This window comes from Ascaphus truei, chromosome 2, assembly GCF_040206685.1.
Source record: "Ascaphus truei isolate aAscTru1 chromosome 2, aAscTru1.hap1, whole genome shotgun sequence".
In the NCBI taxonomy this organism is placed as follows: Eukaryota; Metazoa; Chordata; class Amphibia; order Anura; family Ascaphidae; genus Ascaphus; species Ascaphus truei.
The window spans coordinates 294704036-294730535 of NC_134484.1; the positions used below are offsets into that span (position 1 = coordinate 294704036).

At 54.4% G+C, this 26500-nt stretch overlaps 1 protein-coding gene across 8 annotated transcripts in view; it reads left to right on the forward strand.

Moving 5' to 3' along the window:
- The window catches only part of TERT (telomerase reverse transcriptase), a 505909-nt gene that overhangs the window by 71008 nt on the left and 408401 nt on the right, over positions 1-26500 (forward strand). The window lies entirely within an intron of this gene.

Here is a 26500-nt window from a genome sequence, read left to right on the forward strand (position 1 = left end):
TCAGTCACTCACCCAGTCAATCACCCAGTCAGTCACTCACCCAGTCAGTCACTCGCCCAGTCAGTCACTCACCCAGTCAGTCAGTCTGTCACTCACCCAGTCAGTCAGTCAGTCACTCACCCAGTCAGTCACTCACCCAGTCAGTCACTCACCCAGTCAGTCACTCACCCAGTCAGTCACTCACCCAGTCAGTCACTCACCCAGTCAGTCACTCACCCAGTCAGTCACTCACCCAGTCAGTCACTCACCCAGTCAGTCAGTCACTCACCCAGTCAATCACCCAGTCAGTCACTCACCCAGTCAGTCACTCGCCCAGTCAGTCACTCGCCCAGTCAGTCAGTCAGTCACTCACCCAGTCAGTCAGTCACTCACCCAGTCAGTCAGTCACTCACCCAGTCAATCACCCAGTCAGTCACTCACCCAGTCAGTCACTCGCCCAGTCAGTCACTCGCCCAGTCAGTCAGTCAGTCACTCACCCAGTCAGTCAGTCACTCACCCAGTCAATCACCCAGTCAGTCAATCACCCAGTCAGTCACTCACCCAGTCAATCACCCAGTCAGTCAATCACCCAGTCAGTCACTCACCCAGTCAGTCACTCGCCCAGTCAGTCACTCGCCCAGTCAGTCAGTCAGTCACTCACCCAGTCAGTCAGTCACTCACCCAGTCAGTCACTCACCCAGTCAATCACCCAGTCAGTCACTCACCCAGTCAGTCACTCGCCCAGTCAGTCACTCGCCCAGTCAGTCAGTCAGTCACTCACCCAGTCAGTCAGTCTGTCACTCACCCAGTCAGTCAGTCTGTCACTCACCCAGTCAGTCAGTCAGTCACTCACCCAGTCAGTCAGTCAGTCACTCACCCAGTCAGTCAGTCAGTCACTCACCCAGTCAGTCAGTCAGTCACTCACCCAGTCAGTCAGTCAGTCACTCACCCAGTCAGTCAGTCAGTCACTCACCCAGTCAGTCAGTCAGTCAGTCACTCACCCAGTCAGTCAGTCACTCACCCAGTCAGTCAGTCACTCACCCAGTCAGTCAGTCACTCACCCAGTCAGTCAGTCACTCACCCAGTCAGTCAGTCACTCACCCAGTCACTCACCCAGTCACTCACCCAGTCACTCACCCAGTCAATCAGTCAGTCAGTCAGTCACTCGCCCAGTCAGTCACTCACCCAGTCAGTCACTCACCCAGTCAGTCACTCACCCAGTCAGTCACTCACCCAGTCAGTCACTCACCCAGTCAATCACTCACCCAGTCAATCACTCACCCAGTCAGTCACTCACCCAGTCAGTCACTCACCCAGTCAGTCACTCACCCAGTCAGTCACTCACCCAGTCAGTCACTCACCCAGTCAGTCACTCACCCAGTCAGTCACTCACCCAGTCAGTCACTCACCCAGTCAGTCACTCACCCAGTCAGTCACTCACCCAGTCAGTCACTCACCCAGTCAGTCACTCACCCAGTCAGTCACTCACCCAGTCAGTCACTCACCCAGTCAGTCACTCACCCAGTCAGTCACTCACCCAGTCAGTCACTCACCCAGTCAGTCACTCACCCATCCAGTCACTCACCCATCCAGTCAGTCAGTCACTCAGTCACTCAGTCACTCAGTCACTCAGTCACTCAGTCACTCAGTCACTCAGTCACTCAGTCACTCAGTCACTCAGTCACTCAGTCACTCAGTCACTCAGTCACTCAGTCACTCAGTCACTCAGTCACTCAGTCACTCAGTCACTCAGTCACTCAGTCACTCACCCAGTCACTCAGTCACTCACCCAGTCACTCAGTCAGTCAGTCACTCAGTCACTCAGTCACTCAGTCAGTCACTCAGTCAGTCACTCAGTCAGTCAGTCACCCAGTCAGTCACTCAGTCAGTCACTCACCCAGTCAGTCAGTCACTCAGTCAGTCACTCAGTCAGTCAGTCACTCAGTCAGTCAGTCAGTCAGTCAGTCACTCAGTCAGTCAGTCAGTCAGTCACTCACCCAGTCAGTCAGTCTGTCACTCACCCAGTCAGTCAGTCTGTCACTCACCCAGTCAGTCAGTCTGTCACTCACCCAGTCAGTCAGTCTGTCACTCACCCAGTCAGTCAGTCAGTCAGTCTGTCACTCACCCAGTCAGTCAGTCAGTCACCCAGTCACCCAGTCACCCAGTCAGTCAGTCACTCACCCAGTCAGTCAGTCACTCACCCAGTCAGTCAGTCTGTCACTCACCCAGTCAGTCAGTCTGTCACTCACCCAGTCAGTCAGTCTGTCACTCACCCAGTCAGTCAGTCTGTCACTCACCCAGTCAGTCACTCACCCAGTCAGTCAGTCTGTCACTCACCCAGTCAGTCAGTCTGTCACTCACCCAGTCAGTCACTCACCCAGTCAGTCAGTCTGTCACTCACCCAGTCAGTCACTCACCCAGTCAGTCACTCACCCAGTCAGTCACTCACCCAGTCAGTCACTCACCCAGTCAGTCAGTCACTCATCCAGTCAGTCACCCAGTCAGTCACTCACCCAGTCAGTCTGTCAGTCTGTCAGTCTGTCAGTCACCCAGTCACCCAGTCAGTCTGTCACTCACCCAGTCAGTCAGTCACCCAGTCACCAAGTCAGTCAGTCTGTCACTCACCCAGTCAGTCAGTCTGTCACTCACCCAGTCAGTCAGTCTGTCACTCACCCAGTCAGTCAGTCTGTCACTCACCCAGTCAGTCACTCACCCAGTCAGTCAGTCACTCATCCAGTCAGTCACCCAGTCAGTCAGTCTGTCAGTCTGTCAGTCTGTCAGTCACCCAGTCACCCAGTCAGTCTGTCACTCACCCAGTCAGTCAGTCACCCAGTCACCAAGTCAGTCAGTCTGTCACTCACCCAGTCAGTCAGTCTGTCACTCACCCAGTCAGTCAGTCTGTCACTCACCCAGTCAGTCAGTCTGTCACTCACCCAGTCAGTCAGTCTGTCACTCACCCAGTCAGTCAGTCAGTCACTCACCCAGTTAGTCAGTCACCCAGTCAGTTTTCACTCACCCAGTCAGTCAGTCATTTACCCAGTCAGTCAGTCTGTCACTCACCCAGTCAGTCAGTCAGTCACTCACCCAGTTAGTCAGTCACCCAGTCAGTTTTCACTCACCCAGTCAGTCAGTCATTTACCCAGTCAGTCAGTCTGTCACTCACCCAGTCAGTCAGTCTGTCACTCACCCAGTCAGTCAGTCAGTCACTCACCCAGTTAGTCAGTCACCCAGTCAGTTTTCACTCACCCAGTCAGTCAGTCATTTACCCAGTCAGTCAGTCTGTCACTCACCCAGTCAGTCAGTCTGTCACTCACCCAGTCAGTCACTCACCCAGTCAGTCACTCACCCAGTCAGTCACTCACCCAGTCAGTCAGTCACTCATCCAGTCACTCATCCAGTCACTCATCCAGTCACTCATCCAGTCACTCATCCAGTCAGTCACCCAGTCAGTCTGTCAGTCTGTCAGTCACCCAGTCACCCAGTCAGTCTGTCACTCACCCAGTCAGTCAGTCACCCAGTCACCAAGTCAGTCAGTCTGTCACTCACCCAGTCAGTCAGTCTGTCACTCACCCAGTCAGTCAGTCTGTCACTCACCCAGTCAGTCAGTCTGTCACTCACCCAGTCAGTCAGTCTGTCACTCACCCAGTCAATCTGTCACTCACCCAGTCAGTCAGTCTGTCACTCACCCAATTAGTCACTCACCCAGTCAGTCAGTCAGTCACTCACCCAGTCAGTCAGTCACTCACCCAGTCAGTCAGTCACTCACCCAGTCAGTCAGTCACTCACCCAGTCAGTCAGTCACTCACCCAGTCAGTCAGTCACTCACCCAGTCAGTCAGTCAGTCTGTCACTCAGTCAGTCAGTCAGTCAGTCTGTCACTCACCCAGTCAGTCAGTATGTCACTCACCCAGTCACCCAGTCAGTCACCCAGTCAGTCACCCAGTCAGTCACCCAGTCAGTCACCCAGTCAGTCAGTCACTCACCCAGTCAGTCAGTCACTCACCCAGTCAGTCAGTCACTCACCCAGTCAGTCAGTCACTCACCCAGTCAGTCAGTCACTCACCCAGTCAGTCACTCACCCAGTCAGTCACTCACCCAGTCAGTCACTCACCCAGTCAGTCACTCACCCAGTCAGTCACTCACCCAGTCAGTCACTCGCCCAGTCAGTCACTCGCCCAGTCAGTCACTCGCCCGTGTCAGTCACTCGCCCGTGTCAGTCACTCGCCCGTGTCAGTCACTCGCCCGTGTCAGTCACTCGCCCGTGTCAGTCACTCGCCCGTGTCAGTCACTCGCCCGTGTCAGTCACTCGCCCCGTGTCAGTCACTCACCCAGTCAGTCACCCAGTCACCCAGTCATTCAGTCACTCACCCAGTCAGTCAGTCACTCACCCAGTCAGTCACTCACCCAGTCAGTCACCCAGTCAGTCAGTCACTCACCCAGTCAGTCAGTCACTCACCCAGTCAGTCAGTCACTCACCCAGTCAGTCAGTCACTCACCCAGTCAGTCGGTCTGTCACTCACCCAGTCAGTCGGTCTGTCACTCACCCAGTCAGTCGGTCTGTCACTCACCCAGTCAGTCGGTCTGTCACTCACCCAGTCAGTCGGTCTGTCACTCACCCAGTCAGTCGGTCTGTCACTCACCCAGTCAGTCGGTCTGTCACTCACCCAGTCAGTCGGTCTGTCACTCACCCAGTCGGTCAGTCACTCACCCAGTCAGTCGGTCTGTCACTCACCCAGTCAGTCGGTCTGTCACTCACCCAGTCAGTCGGTCTGTCACTCACCCAGTCAGTCGGTCTGTCACTCACCCAGTCAGTCGGTCTGTCACTCACCCAGTCAGTCGGTCAGTCACTCACCCAGTCAGTCGGTCAGTCACTCACCCAGTCAGTCGGTCAGTCACTCACCCAGTCAGTCGGTCAGTCACTCACCCAGTCAGTCGGTCAGTCACTCACCCAGTCAGTCGGTCAGTCACTCACCCAGTCAGTCGGTCAGTCACTCACCCAGTCAGTCGGTCAGTCACTCACCCAGTCAGTCGGTCAGTCACTCACCCAGTCAGTCGGTCAGTCACTCACCCAGTCAGTCGGTCAGTCACTCACCCAGTCAGTCGGTCAGTCACTCACCCAGTCAGTCGGTCAGTCACTCACCCAGTCAGTCGGTCAGTCACTCACCCAGTCAGTCGGTCAGTCACTCACCCAGTCAGTCGGTCAGTCACTCACCCAGTCAGTCGGTCAGTCACTCACCCAGTCAGTCGGTCAGTCACTCACCCAGTCAGTCGGTCAGTCACTCACCCAGTCAGTCGGTCAGTCACTCACCCAGTCAGTCGGTCAGTCACTCACCCAGTCAGTCGGTCAGTCACTCACCCAGTCAGTCGGTCTGTCAGTCACTCACCCAGTCAGTCAGTCAGTCACTCACCCAGTCAGTCAGTCAGTCACTCACCCAGTCAGTCAGTCACTCACCCAGTCAGTCAGTCACTCACCCAGTCAGTCAGTCACTCACCCAGTCAGTCAGTCACTCACCCAGTCAGTCAGTCACTCACCCAGTCAGTCACTCACCCAGTCAGTCACTCACCCAGTCAGTCACTCACCCAGTCAGTCACTCACCCAGTCAGTCACTCACCCAGTCAGTCACTCACCCAGTCAGTCACTCACCCAGTCACCCAGTCAGTCAGTCACTCACCCAGTCAGTCAGTCACTCACCCAGTCAGTCAGTCACTCACCCAGTCAGTCAGTCTGTCAGTCACTCACCCAGTCAGTCAGTCTGTCAGTCACTCACCCAGTCAGTCAGTCTGTCAGTCACTCACCCAGTCAGTCGGTCTGTCAGTCACTCACCCAATCAGTCGGTCTGTCAGTCACTCACCCAGTCAGTCAGTCACTCACCCAGTCAGTCAGTCACTCACCCAGTCAGTCAGTCACTCACCCAGTCAGTCAGTCACTCACCCAGTCAGTCAGTCACTCACCCAGTCAGTCAGTCACTCACCCAGTCAGTCAGTCACTCACCCAGTCAGTCAGTCACTCACCCAGTCAGTCAGTCACTCACCCAGTCAGTCAGTCACTCACCCAGTCAGTCAGTCACTCACCCAGTCAGTCAGTCACTCACTCAGTCAGTCAGTCACTCACCCAGTCAGTCACTCACCCAGTCAGTCAGTCACTCACCCAGTCAGTCAGTCACTCACCCAGTCAGTCAGTCACTCACCCAGTCAGTCAGTCACTCACCCAGTCAGTCACTCACCCAGTCAGTCACTCACCCAGTCAGTCACTCACCCAGTCAGTCACTCACCCAGTCAGTCACTCACCCAGTCAGTCAGTCTGTCAGTCACTCACCCAGTCAGTCAGTCTGTCAGTCACTCACCCAGTCAGTCAGTCTGTCAGTCACTCACCCAGTCAGTCAGTCACTCACCCAGTCAGTCAGTCAGTCAGTCTGTCACTCACCCAGTCAGTCAGTATGTCACTCACCCAGTCAGTCAGTATGTCACTCACCCAGTCACCCAGTCAGTCACCCAGTCAGTCACCCAGTCACCCAGTCAGTCAGTCACTCACCCAGTCAGTCAGTCTGTCAGTCACTCACCCAGTCAGTCGGTCTATCAGTCACTCACCCAGTCAGTCGGTCAGTCAGTCACTCACCCAGTCAGTCGGTCACTCACCCAGTCAGTCGGTCTATCAGTCACTCACCCAGTCAGTCGGTCAGTCAGTCACTCACCCAGTCAGTCGGTCAGTCAGTCACTCACCCAGTCAGTCAGTCACTCACCCAGTCAGTCAGTCACTCACCCAGTCAGTCGGTCGATCAGTCACTCACCCAGTCAGTCAGTCAGTCAGTCACTCACCCAGTCAGTCGGTCACTCACCCAGTCAGTCGGTCTATCAGTCACTCACCCAGTCAGTCGGTCAGTCAGTCACTCACCCAGTCAGTCAGTCACTCACCCAGTCAGTCAGTCACTCACCCAGTCAGTCAGTCACTCACCCAGTCAGTCAGTCACTCACCCAGTCAGTCAGTCACTCACCCAGTCAGTCAGTCACTCACCCAGTCAGTCAGTCACTCACCCAGTCACTCACCCAGTCAGTCACTCACCCAGTCAGTCACTCACCCAGTCAGTCACTCACCCAGTCAGTCACTCACCCAGTCAGTCACTCACCCAGTCAGTCACTCACCCAGTCAGTCACTCACCCAGTCAGTCACTCACCCAGTCAGTCAGTCTGTCAGTCACTCACCCAGTCAGTCAGTCTGTCAGTCACTCACCCAGTCAGTCAGTCTGTCAGTCACTCACCCAGTCAGTCAGTCTGTCAGTCACTCACCCAGTCAGTCAGTCACTCACCCAGTCAGTCAGTCACTCACCCAGTCAGTCAGTCTGTCACTCACCCAGTCAGTCAGTCTGTCACTCACCCAGTCAGTCAGTCTGTCACTCACCCAGTCAGTCAGTCTGTCACTCACCCAGTCAGTCAGTCAGTCACTCACCCAGTCAGTCGGTCAGTCACTCACCCAGTCAGTCAGTCACTCACCCAGTCAGTCACTCACCCAGTCAGTCAGTCACTCACCCAGTCAGTCAGTCTGTCACTCACCCAGTCAGTCAGTCTGTCACTCACCCAGTCAGTCAGTCTGTCACTCACCCAGTCAGTCAGTCACTCACCCAGTCAGTCAGTCACTCACCCAGTCAGTCGGTCAGTCACTCACCCAGTCAGTCAGTCACTCACCCAGTCAGTCGGTCAGTCAGTCTGTCACTCACCCAGTCAGTCAGTCACTCACCCAGTCAGTCAGTCTGTCACTCACCCAGTCAGTCAGTCAGTCACTCACCCAGTCAGTCAGTCACTCACCCAGTCAGTCTGTCACTCACCCAGTCAGTCTGTCACTCACCCAGTCAGTCAGTCAGTCTGTCACTCACCCAGTCACCCAGTCAGTCAGTCACTCACCCAGTCAGTCAGTCACTCACCCAGTCAGTCAGTCACTCACCCAGTCAGTCGGTCTGTCAGTCACTCACCCAGTCAGTCGGTCTGTCAGTCACTCACCCAGTCAGTCGGTCAGTCAGTCACTCACCCAGTCAGTCAGTCACTCACCCAGTCAGTCAGTCACTCACCCAGTCAGTCAGTCACTCACCCAGTCAGTCGGTCTGTCAGTCACTCACCCAGTCAGTCGGTCTGTCAGTCACTCACCCAGTCAGTCGGTCAGTCAGTCACTCACCCAGTCAGTCAGTCACTCACCCAGTCAGTCAGTCACTCACCCAGTCAGCCAGTCACTCACCCAGTCATTCAGTCTGTCACTCACCCAGTCAGTCAGTCACTCACCCAGTCAGTCAGTCACTCACCCAGTCAGCCAGTCACTCACCCAGTCAGTCAGTCTGTCACTCACCCAGTCAGTCAGTCACTCACCCAGTCAGTCAGTCACTCACCCAGTCAGTCAGTCTGTCACTCACCCAGTCAGTCAGTCACTCACCCAGTCAGTCAGTCACTCACCCAGTCAGTCAGTCACCCAGTCAGTCAGTCAGTCACCCAGTCAGTCAGTCAGTCACCCAGTCAGTCAGTCAGTCACCCAGTCAGTCAGTCACTCACCCAGTCAGCCAGTCACTCACCCAGTCAGTCGGTCAGTCAGTCACTCACCCAGTCAGTCAGTCAGTCACTCACCCAGTCAGTCAGTCACTCACCCTGTCAGCCAGTCACTCACCCAGTCAGTCAGTCTGTCACTCACCCAGTCAGTCACTCACCCAGTCAGTCACTCACCCAGTCAGTCAGTCAGTCACCCAGTCAGTCGGTCTGTCAGTCACTCACCCAGTCAGTCGGTCTGTCAGTCACTCACCCAGTCAGTCGGTCAGTCAGTCACTCACCCAGTCAGTCAGTCACTCACCCAGTCAGTCTGTCACTCACCCAGTCAGTCAGTCTGTCACTCACCCAGTCAGTCAGTCTGTCACTCACCCAGTCAGTCAGTCACTCACCCAGTCAGTCAGTCACTCACCCAGTCAGCCAGTCACTCACCCAGTCAGTCAGTCTGTCACTCACCCAGTCAGTCAGTCACTCACCCAGTCAGTCAGTCACTCACCCAGTCAGTCAGTCACTCACCCAGTCAGTCAGTCTGTCACTCACCCAGTCAGTCAGTCACTCACCCAGTCAGTCAGTCACTCACCCAGTCAGTCAGTCAGTCAGTCAGTCACCCAGTCAGTCAGTCAGTCACCCAGTCAGTCAGTCAGTCACCCAGTCAGTCAGTCACTCACCCAGTCAGCCAGTCACTCACCCAGTCAGTCGGTCAGTCAGTCACTCACCCAGTCAGTCAGTCACTCACCCAGTCAGTCAGTCACTCACCCAGTCAGCCAGTCACTCACCCAGTCAGTCAGTCTGTCACTCACCCAGTCAGTCAGTCACTCACCCAGTCAGTCAGTCACTCACCCAGTCAGTCAGTCTGTCACTCACCCAGTCAGTCAGTCTGTCACTCACCCAGTCAGTCAGTCACTCACCCAGTCAGTCAGTCACTCACCCAGTCAGTCAGTCACTCACCCAGTCAGTCAGTCACCCAGTCAGTCAGTCAGTCACCCAGTCAGTCAGTCAGTCACCCAGTCAGTCAGTCACCCAGTCAGTCAGTCACCCAGTCACCCAGTCAGTCACTCACCCAGCCAGTCACTCACCCAGCCAGTCACTCACCCAGCCAGTCACTCACCCAGTCAGTCGGTCAGTCAGTCACTCACCCTGTCAGTCAGTCACTCACCCAGTCAGTCAGTCACTCACCCAGTCAGTCAGTCACTCACCCAGTCAGCCAGTCACTCACCCAGTCAGTCAGTCTGTCACTCACCCAGTCAGTCAGTCACTCACCCAGTCAGTCAGTCACTCACCCAGTCAGTCAGTCACCCAGTCAGTCAGTCAGTCACCCAGTCAGTCAGTCAGTCACCCAGTCAGTCAGTCACCCAGTCAGTCAGTCACCCAGTCACCCAGCCAGTCACTCACCCAGCCAGTCACTCACCCAGCCAGTCACTCACCCAGCCAGTCACTCACCCAGTCAGTCACTCACCCAGTCAGTCACTCACTCATCCAGTCAGTCACTCACTCATCCAGTCAGTCACCCAGTCAGTCACTCACCCAGTCAGTCGGTCAGTCAGTCACTCACCCAGTCAGTCAGTCACTCACCCAGTCAGTCAGTCACTCACCCAGTCAGCCAGTCACTCACCCAGTCAGCCAGTCACTCACCCAGTCAGTCAGTCTGTCACTCACCCAGTCAGTCAGTCACTCACCCAGTCAGTCAGTCACTCACCCAGTCAGTCAGTCACTCACCCAGTCAGTCAGTCACTCACCCAGTCAGTCAGTCACCCACCCAGTCAGTCAGTCAGTCACTCACCCAGTCAGTCAGTCTGTCACTCACCCAGTCAGTCAGTCACTCACCCAGTCAGTCAGTCACTCACCCAGTCAGTCAGTCACTCAGTCAGTCAGTCAGTCACCCAGTCAGTCAGTCAGTCACCCAGTCAGTCAGTCACCCAGTCACCCAGTCAGTCACTCACCCAGCCAGTCACTCACCCAGCTAGTCACTCACCCAGTCAGTCACTCACCCAGTCAGTCACTCATCCAGTCAGTCACTCACTCATCCAGTCAGTCACTCACTCATCCAGTCAGTCACCCAGTCAGTCACTCACCCAGTCAGTCAGTCAGTCAGTCAGTCAGTCTGTCACTCACCCAGTCACCCAGTCAGTCAGTCACTCACCCAGTCAGTCTGTCACTCACCCAGTCAGTCTGTCACTCACCCAGTCAGTCAGTCAGTCAGTCTGTCACTCACCCAGTCACCCAGTCAGTCAGTCACTCACCCAGTCAGTCAGTCACTCACCCAGTCAGTCAGTCACTCACCCAGTCAGTCAGTCACTCACCCAGTCAGTCAGTCACTCACCCAGTCAGTCACTCACCCAGTCAGTCACTCACCCAGTCAGTCACTCACCCAGTCAGTCACTCACCCAGTCAGTCACTCACCCAGTCAGTCACTCACCCAGTCAGTCACTCACCCAGTCAGTCACTCACCCAGTCAGTCACTCACCCAGTCAGTCACTCACCCAGTCAGTCACTCACCCAGTCAGTCACTCACCCAGTCAGTCACTCACCCAGTCAGTCACTCACCCAGTCAGTCACTCACCCAGTCAGTCACTCACCCAGTCAGTCACTCACCCAGTCAGTCAGTCACTCATCCAGTCAGTCAGTCACTCACCCAGTCAGTCAGTCACTCATCCAGTCAGTCACCCAGTCAGTCAGTCACCCAGTCAGTCAGTCACTCACCCAGTCAGTCAGTCAGTCAGTCTGTCACTCACCCAGTCACCCAGTCAGTCAGTCACTCACCCAGTCAGTCAGTCAGTCAGTCACTCACCCAGTCAGTCAGTCAGTCTGTCACTCACCCAGTCAGTCAGTCAGTCTGTCACTCACCCAGTCAGTCAGTCAGTCTGTCACTCACCCAGTCAGTCAGTCAGTCTGTCACTCACCCAGTCACCCAGTCAGTCTGTCACTCACCCAGTCACCCAGTCAGTCTGTCACTCACCCAGTCACCCAGTCAGTCTGTCACTCACCCAGTCACCCAGTCAGTCTGTCACTCACCCAGTCACCCAGTCAGTCTGTCACTCACCCAGTCACCCAGTCAGTCTGTCACTCACCCAGTCACCCAGTCAGTCAGTCACTCACCCAGTCAGTCAGTCACTCACCCAGTCAGTCAGTCACTCACCCAGTCAGTCAGTCACTCACCCAGTCAGTCAGTCACTCACCCAGTCAGTCAGTCTGTCAGTCACTCACCCAGTCAGTCACTCACCCAGTCAGTCACTCACCCAGTCAGTCACTCACCCAGTCAGTCACTCACCCAGTCAGTCACTCACCCAGTCAGTCACTCACCCAGTCAGTCACTCACCCAGTCAGTCAGTCAGTACTCACCCAGTCATTCAGTCACTCACCCAGTCAGTCAGTCACTCACCCAGTTAGTCAGTCACCCAGTCACCCAGTCACCCAGTCAGTCAGTCACCCAGTCAGTCAGTCTGTCACTCACCCAGTCAGTCAGTCTGTCACTCACCCAGTCAGTCAGTCTGTCACCCAGTCAGTCAGTCACTCACCCAGTCAGTCAGTCACTCACCCAGTCAGTCAATCACCCAGTCAGTCAGTCAGTCAGTCAGTCAATCACCCAGTCAGTCAGTCAGTCAGTCAATCACCCAGTCAGTCAGTCAGTCAGTCAGTCAATCACCCAGTCAGTCAGTCACCCAGTCAGTCAGTCACCCAGTCAGTCAGTCACTCACCCAGTCAGCCACTCACCCAGTCAGTCAGCCACTCACCCAGTTAGTCAGTGACCCAGTCACCCAGTCAGTCTGTCACTCACCCAGTCTGTCAGTAACTCACCCAGTTAGTCAGTCACCCAGTCACCCAGTCTGTCAGTATCTCACCCAGTTAGTCAGTCACCCAGTCACCCAGTCTGTCAGTAACTCACCCAGTTAGTCAGTCACCCAGTCAGTCAGTCTGTCAGTAACTCACCCAGTTAGTCACTCACCCAGTCACCCAGTCAGTCAGTCACTCACCCAGTCAGTCAGTCACTCACCCAGTCAGTCAGTCACTCACCCAGTCAGTCAGTCACTCACCCAGTCAGTCAGTCACTCACCCAGTCAGTCAGTCACTCACCCAGTCAGTCACTCACCCAGTCAGTCACTCACCCAGTCAGTCACTCACCCAGTCAGTCAGTCAGTACTCACCCAGTCAGTCAGTCACTCACCCAGTCAGTCAGTCACTCACCCAGTTAGTCAGTCACCCAGTCACCCAGTCACCCAGTCAGTCAGTCACCCAGTCAGTCAGTCTGTCACTCACCCAGTCAGTCAGTCTGTCACTCACCCAGTCAGTCACTCACCCAGTCAGTCAGTCACTCACCCAGTCAGTCAGTCACTCACCCAGTCAGTCAGTCACTCACCCAGTCAGTCAGTCACTCACCCAGTCAGTCAGTCACTCACCCAGTCAGTCAGTCACTCACCCAGTCAGTCAGTCACTCACCCAGTCAGTCAGTCACTCACCCAGTCAGTCAATCACCCAGTCAGTCAGTCAGTCAGTCAGTCAATCACCCAGTCAGTCAGTCAGTCAATCACCCAGTCAGTCACCCAGTCACCCAGTCAGTCAGTCACCCAGTCAGTCAGTCAGTCAGTCAGTCACCCAGTCAGTCAGTCACTCACCCAGTCAGCCACTCACCCAGTCAGTCAGCCACTCACCCAGTTAGTCAGTCACCCAGTCACCCAGTCAGTCTGTCACTCACCCAGTCTGTCAGTAACTCACCCAGTTAGTCAGTCACCCAGTCACCCAGTCTGTCAGTATCTCACCCAGTTAGTCAGTCACCCAGTCAGTCAGTCTGTCAGTAACTCACCCAGTTAGTCAGTCACCCAGTCACCCAGTCTGTCAGTAACTCACCCAGTTAGTCAGTCACCCAGTCACCCAGTCTGTCAGTAACTCACCCAGTTAGTCAGTCACCCAGTCACCCAGTCTGTCAGTAACTCACCCAGTTAGTCAGTCACCCAGTCACCCAGTCTGTCAGTAACTCACCCAGTTAGTCAGTCACCCAGTCACCCAGTCAGTCTGTCACTCACCCAGTCTGTCAGTAACTCACCCAGTTAGTCACTTACCCAGTCACCCAGTCAGTCTGTCACTCACCCAGTCTGTCAGTCACTCACCCAGTCTGTCAGTCACTCACCCAGTCAGTCAGTCACTCACCCAGTCAGTCACTCACCCAGTCAGTCACTCACTGTCACGAGAGCTTGCGACAGGCTGTAATTTACACCAAAACTATATATAAATATATATATACCTGGGTTTGAACTGGGACGAGACTTAGATATGATAAATATAATTTATTCCTTGATAAAGGTGAACACAGCAAATATGTACAACTAACAAGCAAAATATAGACGCTTATGTAAAAGGAAAATGATGAAGCAGTCACAGCTGGACTGGCAGTTCATACAGCACTCTTCATAGTCATAAAGACACCCAAAAGCATGAAAATACCTCGGGCAGGAAGACAGTGCATAGCGTTTCTCTCAGCAATCAGGAAACCATTCAGGTGGTATCAGGTAACCATATCAGCAAACGAAGACAAAAGATATATGGGTGGACAGCAGTTTATAAACCTTTCTCCTTCTATTCTTAACCTTAAGCACAGGGGATTGGTTTACAATTACCTCCAGCCACTCACTAACGTGGGAAAGCATTCTGACCCATGCCCCCCTGCTAGTTGGCACATGCGCAGTAGAACTCTGGGGGTCTCATTTCTGAAGCCCCACATTTACATCAGGAATGCCAGCCAGTCTACCATTTGGAGTTCTGGCAGGAAAACCTTTGTTGAAAGGTGTTAACTGGAACACTTAAGACCTGCCCTGGTTTGGGCTTCGGATAAACAGTGAGGGTGATAAAACTCTTTGAACAGCACTTAAATCCTAGACATAGCGGCGTCCCCAGGGCCATCTGCTACCTTATGGCCCAAAAGAATTTCCTCTTGGTCTTTGTCCATACCTTAAGATACACTATTAAGCATAAAACATAAACGTATTAAAATATCCAGTTCCGTTAGGTTTAGCAGGTCCAAACTTCCCAGTTCGCATTGCCAGAACTGGGACACCATATGGCCCAAAAAGCGACATGCTACGACCTAAAAAACCGGAGTTACACAAATGCACATTAAATCATTTTAATACAAAAATCTCCATTGAAAAAGAAATCTCAGCTTTTCACTAAATCCCCATTGAAAACAACGGGCAGCTCCGCCATAGACTTTCAATGGTAAATCGCCGCCATTGAAGTCAATGGGGTTTTCTGCCATTGAAGTCTATGGGAAAACTCCCGAACTTCAAGGGGGTCCATACTCCGTCTGAGGGGGCTGGAAATGGGCATGCATTAAAGCCGGAATCTTGGCTACATGTCACCCAAATCCCATCCCTCTGGGCATTCCAGAACCGGAGATATGGACTTACACATTTCAACATTTTACACTTAGTCATTTTTCTGAGCTGTTTCTGCCGCCGCCATTGAAGCCTATGGCGCGACCCGCTCTATCTGGTTCGACCCTTATCGGGGGTCCAGGATTCGGGGACCCGGTGGTGGTCGAGTGGGGGGACGCCTAGGAACATGGGGCAAAAAGAATTCTACCCCTAGGTGCCCTAGAACTGTTTATTCCCCCGCTAATTGACGTTGAACTTGACCCAGTGATTTTAGCTCTTTTGAAGGACATTGTATCCGCTTTGCGGTTTGCGGTCTGGACGGCAGCCAACTAGGTTACCTCGAGGCATCTCCATTGAAGTCAATGAGCCCATTGACTTTCAATGGGAAACCGCCGCTCTTCCTCTCGGACGCCACCTGCTGGTCACTACAGGAAACAGGACTAAAACAGCACAAATTCCTATTGAAATGCATTGAGCCCTAATGGCGTCCAATGGGGACCTGCAAAATGGTGCCTGAAAAGGCGGGAAAATTACACAAAGAGCTATAATCATTAAAGAACTATTAACCCTTGTGCTCCCGGATGGATTCTAGTGTGTGTGTGATGCAAACACTAAGTAACCAGACATTATAATGGAACAGGGGAACATGCATTTACATGTCATAACAAGGGTTACATCACATTTCTGGACCTCAGCCCAGTTAACCCCTTGTCTCCCGGTGCGGTCAGGGGTGGCCAAATGGGGTGCAACCCCTTTAATCCCGGGCCAAATCCCCTCCATCGTCACACCTCCCCTGCTCAATGGAGCCTGGTGCCCCAGTCGCCTCCCCCAGGCCCTGGGGTACCACTGGCGCCCTTGACGCACTCAATAAGTCCTGAGGGATTGGCCTGGCAACATTGTCCTCCGGCATTGTCCAGTACATTGTCCTGGCCACAGTGGATTGTAAAGTCCAGATCCTGTGGAGCAGGGCTCCACCTTGGCTGCCGGGCATTCTCCTTTGCCTCCCTCTGCCCCCCACCCAGTGCCTTGGGAACCAAGTCCGTGGTGAAGGGGCCCCGGTGCAGTCCAGGCTGCACACTGCCCAGAGACTGGCATGTCTCTGCATCTGCAGGAGACCAGCTATCCAGCACAGACCGTCGCTTTCCTGTCAACCAAGTCTGGGCAAGGGCGATGTCACTATTCTGTAGGGACCCTACCTGCCCTGGCTCTGTGCCACCCTGTAGCTGCTCCGCCATACTCCTGACTCTCCTCCCTGGCTGCCTATCTACCCACAGCCCCTCCTTTGGGAACCCTGGGGAATCTGTCAGGGGGGTCACTCCTGGCCCGTCAGAGCAAAGGACTTTCTGCCTACCTAGCCAATCCCTAGCTTCTGCCAGCTGCCTAACACCCCACTGACCTATCTCCCCCTGCTCCACGGTGCCTCCCTGCCTAGCCTCCCCTAGGCCCAGCACCTCAGCCTGCTGCTTACCTCCCTGCAGCCCACCTGCACTCCTTTCCTCCCTGGGCAATTCTACCCCAGACCCTGGAACTACCTGAGTGCACCTACCTCCCTGACCTTGTCTCCCCCTTACCAGGGATGAGCTCAGGGGCAGCTCTCCAGATGCAACCGCCTTAGCGCTTGGCTGGCAGATATCCCTTGGGTGGCACAAGCCTGCCACTGCCCCGGATACCCCCAGCCCATAGCTAGGCTGCAACAGGGGGTTGCTGATCTGAGAAACCCCCTGAGGCTCTGCCAGGGTAATGGGGGAATCTAGCTGCAATACCTGCTGCTGTACCTCCCCGGCTACCACTAGCCCTTCTTCTCCCACTGAGATCTGCTGCTGGCTATCGACCTGCAGCCTCCCCTCACTCCGCTTCTCCCTAGCTAACCCTAACTTGGGTCCTAGGGACACCTGAGTGAGGCCATCTCCCTGACACTGTCTCCCCCTTACCAGGGATGAGCTCAGGGGCACCTCTCCAGATGCAACCGCCTTAGCTTTTGGCTGGCAGGTATCTCTGGGATGGCACAAACAGGCCACTGTCCATGATACCCCCAGCCCATAGCTAGGCTGCAACAGGGGGTTGCAGATCTGAGACACCCCCTGATGCTCTGCCAGGGTAACGGGGAAAACTGGCTGGCTCACTTGCTGCCTTCCCTCCCCGGTTCCCACTGGCCCACCCAACCTTCTCCCAGGCAATCCTACCCTAGAGCTGGGTGCTAACGGGGCTAGCCCCTCTCCCTGAAGCTGTGGCCCCTTTACCGGAGGTGAGCTCAGGGTTGCTGGTGCAGATGCACCCACCTTAGCTTCTGGCTGGCAGGTAATCCGGGGGTGGTCTAACTGTGCCACAACCCCTGGTACCTCCAGCCCATAGCAAGGCTGCAACAGTCGGGCTCTTAACTGAGAGTCCCCTTGCTGCTCCGCCCAGGTAATGGGGAAGCCTGGCGGCCCTACAAGCTGCCCTTCCTTCACCACCCCTGAGAACTGATGCTGGCTACCTACCTGCAGCCTCCCCTCACTCCGCTTCTCCCTAGCTAATCCTAACCTGGATCCTAGGGACACCTGAGTGAGGCCATCTCCCTGACACTGTCTCCCCATTACCGGGGATGAGCTCAGGGTTGCTGGTGCAGATGCACCCACCTTAGCTCTTGGCTGGCAGGTAATCTGGGGGTGGTCTAACTTTGCCACTACCCCTGAAATCTGGGGGTGGTCTAACTTTGCCACAACCCCTGATACCTCCGGCCCATAGCAAGGCTGCAACAGTGGGCTCTTAACTGAGAGTCCCCTTGCTGCTCCGCCAGGGTAATGGGGAATTCTGACTGCCCTACAAGCTGCCCTTCCTTCCCCTCCCCTGGTACCCCTATCTCCTGCCACCCCCCGGTCACCCCTATAGTGAAACAGGGTACAGTCATAGGGAAAAATAAGTCAGGGTCAGTCTGCGACTTGGTCTGGCTTACCTTGCTGGTCCCCGCAGAGACCGCCGCCTTCGTTGGTCCCAATTGCAGGGGGACTGGAGCGGCCGCCGCCGGCCCCATCTGGGCTGAGCAGCGCCGGGCCGCTGCCGCAACAGCGCCCGGGTTGGGTACAGGTAAAACGGTGCAGGACAAGGGTCCCAGGTCTTTGTGGAGGAACTCAGCTCCATGCAAACTTGGTAAAATAACCCCCTCCCACAACCCCTGTCCCTCCCCCCGAATAAAACTGCCGCCGGCAGGATGCCGGAGTGGCGGCGTCTTCTCTGCCGCCGCCGCTGGTTCTCCGCCGGGATCAGGTGGATGGCCGCTGCTCTCCGCCACTGTTGCTGATGCAGCCCGTCCAGGTTCTCCAGGAGACGTCCCGAGGAGGGTTGTCGCCCTGGCTGGGCGGGAGCCATCAGAGGATGCCGCTAACTGGGTCATCTTTTCCGCAGCTCGTGAGCGTTGGCCCTGAGGGGCTTCTTCGCCTGACCGCGCACGGTCAGGGCACTGGGCATTATTGTGGCCCATTTGTTGGCAGTGCCGCAGCAACTGCCGGTGCTTCTCCGCCACCGGTGGACTAACCCCAGCAAGGGGCAACGGAGTCCAGAGCGGAGTTGCCTGAGCGCCGGGCTCATTCCAGAGCTCCTCCGCCGCCGGTGGACTAACCCCAGCAAGGGGCAACGGAGTCCAGAGCGGAGAGGCTTGAGCTGGGTTGAGTGGGTTGGATCATCGCCAGCTTCAGCTGCTCGAGCCGCTCTGCTGGGGACATCTCTCCCTGCGCAAACATCAGGGCCAGCAATTCTGGGTAAAATGGACTGGCCGCCGCAATGGCCAATACCTCTCCTGGTGCAAGACCACCCGCTCCCTCCACATGTCTGATGGTTACAGCAGCTGCAGCTGTGGATCTTTGCTCAGCCTGCCGGGTTTCATGCTCACCGATTGCTGTCTCTCTCTCAGCCTTGCTGGCTGCTGGTCCCCGCGCCGACTTGATGCACTCCTCCGGTCTCAGTGCCCGGCTCCAGTCAGACGGATGGCCGGCACTTTGGTTCTGGAGGAAATGCTTCTCACAAGTAGGGGAACAGTGAGGAGGTGCCATATCTTGTGTTATATGTTGTACACTGTGTGTTCAATATCTTTAGTCCCAGGAACTTGCAATTACCATCAAGTTCCCACTGGATCACAGTACCCCGCAGAATACTGTAATCCAGGTCCAGTTCGATCCCACCGCTGCCACCAGTTAATTACAAGCCTGTCACGAGAGCTTGCGACAGGCTGTAATTTACACCAAAACTATATATAAATATATATATACCTGGGTTTGAACTGGGACGAGACTTAGATATGATAAATATAATTTATTCCTTGATAAAGGTGAACTCAGCAAATATGTACAACTAACAAGCAAAATATAGACACTTACGTAAAAGGAAAATGATGAAGCAGTCACAGCTGGACTGGCAGTTCATACAGCACTCTTCATAGTCATAAAGACACCCAAAAGCATGAAAAGACCTCGGGCAGGAAGACAGTGCATAGCGTTTCTCTCAGCAATCAGGAAACCATTCAGGTGGTATCAGGTAACCATATCAGCAAACGAAGACAAAAGATATATGGGTGGACAGCAGTTTATAAACCTTTCTCCTTCTATTCTTAACCTTAAGCACAGGGGATTGGTTTACAATTACCTCCAGCCACTCACTAACGTGGGAAAGCATTCTGACCCATGCCCCCCTGCTAGTTGGCACATGCGCAGTAGAACTCTGGGGGTCTCATTTCTGAAGCCCCACATTTACATCAGGAATGCCAGCCAGTCTACCATTTGGAGTTCTGGCAGGAAAACCTTTGTTGAAAGGTGTTAACTGGAACACTTAAGACCTGCCCTGGTTTGGGCTTCGGATAAACAGTGAGGGTGATAAAACTCTTTGAACAGCACTTAAATCCTAGACATAGCGGCGTCCCCAGGGCCATCTGCTACCTTATGGCCCAAAAGAATTTCCTCTTGGTCTTTGTCCATACCTTAAGATACACTATTAAGCATAAAACATAAACGTATTAAAATATCCGGTTCCGTTAGGTTTAGCAGGTCCAAACTTCCCAGTTCGCATTGCCAGAACTGGGACATCATATGTTCCAAAAAGCGACTTGATACGACCTAAGAAACCGGAGTTACACAAATGCACATTAAATCATTTTAATACAAAAATCTCCATTGAAAAAGAAATCTCAGCTTTTCACTAAATCCCCATTGAAAACAACGGGCAGCTCCGCCATAGACTTTCAATGGTAAATCGCCGCCATTGAAGTCAATGGGGTTTTCTGCCATTGAAGTCTATGGGAAAACTCCCGAACTTCAAGGGGGTCCATACTCCGTCTGGTGGGTCTGAGGGGGCTGGAAATGGGCATGCATTAAAGCCGGAATCTTGGCTACATGTCACCCAAGTCTGTCAGTCACCCAGTCTGTCAGTATCTCACCCAGTTAGTCAGTCACCCAGTCACCCAGTCTGTCAGTAACTCACCCAGTTAGTCAGTCACCCAGTCAGTCAGTCTGTCAGTAACTCACCCAGTTAGTCACTCACCCAGTCACCCAGTCAGTCAGTCACTCACCCAGTCAGTCAGTCAGTCACTCACCCAGTCAGTCAGTCACTCACCCAGTCAGTCAGTCACTCACCCAGTCAGTCAGTCACTCACCCAGTCAGTCAGTCACTCACCCAGTCAGTCACTCACCCAGTCAGTCACTCACCCAGTCAGTCACTCACCCAGTCAGTCACTCACCCAGTCAGTCACTCACCCAGTCAGTCACTCACCCAGTCAGTCAGTCAGTACTCACCCAGTCAGTCAGTCACTCACCCAGTCAGTCAGTCACTCACCCAGTTAGTCAGTCACCCAGTCACCCAGTCACCCAGTCAGTCAGTCACCCAGTCAGTCAGTCTGTCACTCACCCAGTCAGTCAGTCTGTCACTCACCCAGTCAGTCACTCACCCAGTCAGTCAGTCACTCACCCAGTCAGTCAGTCACTCACCCAGTCAGTCAGTCACTCACCCAGTCAGTCAGTCACTCACCCAGTCAGTCAGTCACTCACCCAGTCAGTCAGTCACTCACCCAGTCAGTCAGTCACTCACCCAGTCAGTCAATCACCCAGTCAGTCAGTCAGTCAGTCAGTCAATCACCCAGTCAGTCAGTCAGTCAGTCAATCACCCAGTCAGTCACCCAGTCACCCAGTCAGTCAGTCACCCAGTCAGTCAGCCACTCACCCAGTTAGTCAGTCACCCAGTCACCCAGTCAGTCTGTCACTCACCCAGTCTGTCAGTAACTCACCCAGTTAGTCAGTCACCCAGTCACCCAGTCTGTCAGTATCTCACCCAGTTAGTCAGTCACCCAGTCACCCAGTCTGTCAGTAACTCACCCAGTTAGTCAGTCACCCAGTCAGTCAGTCTGTCAGTAACTCACCCAGTTAGTCAGTCACCCAGTCACCCAGTCTGTCAGTAACTCACCCAGTTAGTCAGTCACCCAGTCACCCAGTCTGTCAGTAACTCACCCAGTTAGTCAGTCACCCAGTCACCCAGTCTGTCAGTAACTCACCCAGTTAGTCAGTCACCCAGTCACCCAGTCTGTCAGTAACTCACCCAGTTAGTCAGTCACCCAGTCACCCAGTCAGTCTGTCACTCACCCAGTCTGTCAGTAACTCACCCAGTTAGTCACTTACCCAGTCACCCAGTCAGTCTGTCACTCACCCAGTCTGTCAGTCACTCACCCAGTCTGTCAGTCACTCACCCAGTCAGTCAGTCACTCACCCAGTCAGTCACTCACCCAGTCAGTCACTCACCCAGTCAGTCACTCACTGTCACGAGAGCTTGCGACAGGCTGTAATTTACACCAAAACTATATATAAATATATATATACCTGGGTTTGAACTGGGACGAGACTTAGATATGATAAATATAATTTATTCCTTGATAAAGGTGAACACAGCAAATATGTACAACTAACAAGCAAAATATAGACGCTTATGTAAAAGGAAAATGATGAAGCAGTCACAGCTGGACTGGCAGTTCATACAGCACTCTTCATAGTCATAAAGACACCCAAAAGCATGAAAATACCTCGGGCAGGAAGACAGTGCATAGCGTTTCTCTCAGCAATCAGGAAACCATTCAGGTGGTATCAGGTAACCATATCAGCAAACGAAGACAAAAGATATATGGGTGGACAGCAGTTTATAAACCTTTCTCCTTCTATTCTTAACCTTAAGCACAGGGGATTGGTTTACAATTACCTCCAGCCACTCACTAACGTGGGAAAGCATTCTGACCCATGCCCCCCTGCTAGTTGGCACATGCGCAGTAGAACTCTGGGGGTCTCATTTCTGAAGCCCCACATTTACATCAGGAATGCCAGCCAGTCTACCATTTGGAGTTCTGGCAGGAAAACCTTTGTTGAAAGGTGTTAACTGGAACACTTAAGACCTGCCCTGGTTTGGGCTTCGGATAAACAGTGAGGGTGATAAAACTCTTTGAACAGCACTTAAATCCTAGACATAGCGGCGTCCCCAGGGCCATCTGCTACCTTATGGCCCAAAAGAATTTCCTCTTGGTCTTTGTCCATACCTTAAGATACACTATTAAGCATAAAACATAAACGTATTAAAATATCCAGTTCCGTTAGGTTTAGCAGGTCCAAACTTCCCAGTTCGCATTGCCAGAACTGGGACACCATATGGTCCAAAAAGCGACATGCTACGACCTAAAAAACCGGAGTTACACAAATGCACATTAAATCATTTTAATACAAAAATCTCCATTGAAAAAGAAATCTCAGCTTTTCACTAAATCCCCATTGAAAACAACGGGCAGCTCCGCCATAGACTTTCAATGGTAAATCGCCGCCATTGAAGTCAATGGGGTTTTCTGCCATTGAAGTCTATGGGAAAACTCCCGAACTTCAAGGGGGTCCATACTCCGTCTGAGGGGGCTGGAAATGGGCATGCATTAAAGCCGGAATCTTGGCTACATGTCACCCAAATCCCATCCCTCTGGGCATTCCAGAACCGGAGATATGGACTTACACATTTCAACATTTTACACTTAGTCATTTTTCTGAGCTGTTTCTGCCGCCGCCATTGAAGCCTATGGCGCGACCCGCTCTATCTGGTTCGACCCTTATCGGGGGTCCAGGATTCGGGGACCCGGTGGTGGTCGAGTGGGGGGACGCCTAGGAACATGGGGCAAAAAGAATTCTACCCCTAGGTGCCCTAGAACTGTTTATTCCCCCGCTAATTGACGTTGAACTTGACCCAGTGATTTTAGCTCTTTTGAAGGACATTGTATCCGCTTTGCGGTTTGCGGTCTGGACGGCAGCCAACTAGGTTACCTCGAGGCATCTCCATTGAAGTCAATGAGCCCATTGACTTTCAATGGGAAACCGCCGCTCTTCCTCTCGGACGCCACCTGCTGGTCACTACAGGAAACAGGACTAAAACAGCACAAATTCCTATTGAAATGCATTGAGCCCTAATGGCGTCCAATGGGGACCTGCAAAATGGTGCCTGAAAAGGCGGGAAAATTACACAAAGAGCTATAATCATTAAAGAACTATTAACCCTTGTGCTCCCGGATGGATTCTAGTGTGTGTGTGATGCAAACACTAAGTAACCAGACATTATAATGGAACAGGGGAACATGCATTTACATGTCATAACAAGGGTTACATCACATTTCTGGACCTCAGCCCAGTTAACCCCTTGTCTCCCGGTGCGGTCAGGGGTGGCCAAATGGGGTGCAACCCCTTTAATCCCGGGCCAAATCCCCTCCATCGTCACACCTCCCCTGCTCAATGGAGCCTGGTGCCCCAGTCGCCTCCCCCAGGCCCTGGGGTACCACTGGCGCCCTTGACGCACTCAATAAGTCCTGAGGGATTGGCCTGGCAACATTGTCCTCCGGCATTGTCCAGTACATTGTCCTGGCCACAGTGGATTGTAAAGTCCAGATCCTGTGGAGCAGGGCTCCACCTTGGCTGCCGGGCATTCTCCTTTGCCTCCCTCTGCCCCCCACCCAGTGCCTTGGGAACCAAGTCCGTGGTGAAGGGGCCCCGGTGCAGTCCAGGCTGCACACTGCCCAGAGACTGGCATGTCTCTGCATCTGCAGGAGACCAGCTATCCAGCACAGACCGTCGCTTTCCTGTCAACCAAGTCTGGGCAAGGGCGATGTCACTATTCTGTAGGGACCCTACCTGCCCTGGCTCTGTGCCACCCTGTAGCTGCTCCGCCATACTCCTGACTCTCCTCCCTGGCTGCCTATCTACCCACAGCCCCTCCTTTGGGAACCCTGGGGAATCTGTCAGGGGGGTCACTCCTGGCCCGTCAGAGCAAAGGACTTTCTGCCTACCTAGCCAATCCCTAGCTTCTGCCAGCTGCAGCTGCCTAACACCCCACTGACCTATCTCCCCCTGCTCCACGGTGCCTCCCTGCCTAGCCTCCCCTAGGCCCAGCACCTCAGCCTGCTGCTTACCTCCCTGCAGCCCACCTGCACTCCTTTCCTCCCTGGGCAATTCTACCCCAGACCCTGGAACTACCTGAGTGCACCTACCTCCCTGACCTTGTCTCCCCCTTACCAGGGATGAGCTCAGGGGCAGCTCTCCAGATGCAACCGCCTTAGCGCTTGGCTGGCAGATATCCCTTGGGTGGCACAAGCCTGCCACTGCCCCGGATACCCCCAGCCCATAGCTAGGCTGCAACAGGGGGTTGCTGATCTGAGAAACCCCCTGAGGCTCTGCCAGGGTAATGGGGGAATCTAGCTGCAATACCTGCTGCTGTACCTCCCCGGCTACCACTAGCCCTTCTTCTCCCACTGAGATCTGCTGCTGGCTATCGACCTGCAGCCTCCCCTCACTCCGCTTCTCCCTAGCTAACCCTAACTTGGGTCCTAGGGACACCTGAGTGAGGCCATCTCCCTGACACTGTCTCCCCCTTACCAGGGATGAGCTCAGGGGCACCTCTCCAGATGCAACCGCCTTAGCTTTTGGCTGGCAGGTATCTCTGGGATGGCACAAACAGGCCACTGTCCATGATACCCCCAGCCCATAGCTAGGCTGCAACAGGGGGTTGCAGATCTGAGACACCCCCTGATGCTCTGCCAGGGTAACGGGGAAAACTGGCTGGCTCACTTGCTGCCTTCCCTCCCCGGTTCCCACTGGCCCACCCAACCTTCTCCCAGGCAATCCTACCCTAGAGCTGGGTGCTAACGGGGCTAGCCCCTCTCCCTGAAGCTGTGGCCCCTTTACCGGAGGTGAGCTCAGGGTTGCTGGTGCAGATGCACCCACCTTAGCTTCTGGCTGGCAGGTAATCCGGGGGTGGTCTAACTGTGCCACAACCCCTGGTACCTCCAGCCCATAGCAAGGCTGCAACAGTCGGGCTCTTAACTGAGAGTCCCCTTGCTGCTCCGCCCAGGTAATGGGGAAGCCTGGCGGCCCTACAAGCTGCCCTTCCTTCACCACCCCTGAGAACTGATGCTGGCTACCTACCTGCAGCCTCCCCTCACTCCGCTTCTCCCTAGCTAATCCTAACCTGGATCCTAGGGACACCTGAGTGAGGCCATCTCCCTGACACTGTCTCCCCATTACCGGGGATGAGCTCAGGGTTGCTGGTGCAGATGCACCCACCTTAGCTCTTGGCTGGCAGGTAATCTGGGGGTGGTCTAACTTTGCCACTACCCCTGAAATCTGGGGGTGGTCTAACTTTGCCACAACCCCTGATACCTCCGGCCCATAGCAAGGCTGCAACAGTGGGCTCTTAACTGAGAGTCCCCTTGCTGCTCCGCCAGGGTAATGGGGAATTCTGACTGCCCTACAAGCTGCCCTTCCTTCCCCTCCCCTGGTACCCCTATCTCCTGCCACCCCCCGGTCACCCCTATAGTGAAACAGGGTACAGTCATAGGGAAAAATAAGTCAGGGTCAGTCTGCGACTTGGTCTGGCTTACCTTGCTGGTCCCCGCAGAGACCGCCGCCTTCGTTGGTCCCAATTGCAGGGGGACTGGAGCGGCCGCCGCCGGCCCCATCTGGGCTGAGCAGCGCCGGGCCGCTGCCGCAACAGCGCCCGGGTTGGGTACAGGTAAAACGGTGCAGGACAAGGGTCCCAGGTCTTTGTGGAGGAACTCAGCTCCATGCAAACTTGGTAAAATAACCCCCTCCCACAACCCCTGTCCCTCCCCCCGAATAAAACTGCCGCCGGCAGGATGCCGGAGTGGCGGCGTCTTCTCTGCCGCCGCCGCTGGTTCTCCGCCGGGATCAGGTGGATGGCCGCTGCTCTCCGCCACTGTTGCTGATGCAGCCCGTCCAGGTTCTCCAGGAGACGTCCCGAGGAGGGTTGTCGCCCTGGCTGGGCGGGAGCCATCAGAGGATGCCGCTAACTGGGTCATCTTTTCCGCAGCTCGTGAGCGTTGGCCCTGAGGGGCTTCTTCGCCTGACCGCGCACGGTCAGGGCACTGGGCATTATTGTGGCCCATTTGTTGGCAGTGCCGCAGCAACTGCCGGTGCTTCTCCGCCACCGGTGGACTAACCCCAGCAAGGGGCAACGGAGTCCAGAGCGGAGTTGCCTGAGCGCCGGGCTCATTCCAGAGCTCCTCCGCCGCCGGTGGACTAACCCCAGCAAGGGGCAACGGAGTCCAGAGCGGAGAGGCTTGAGCTGGGTTGAGTGGGTTGGATCATCGCCAGC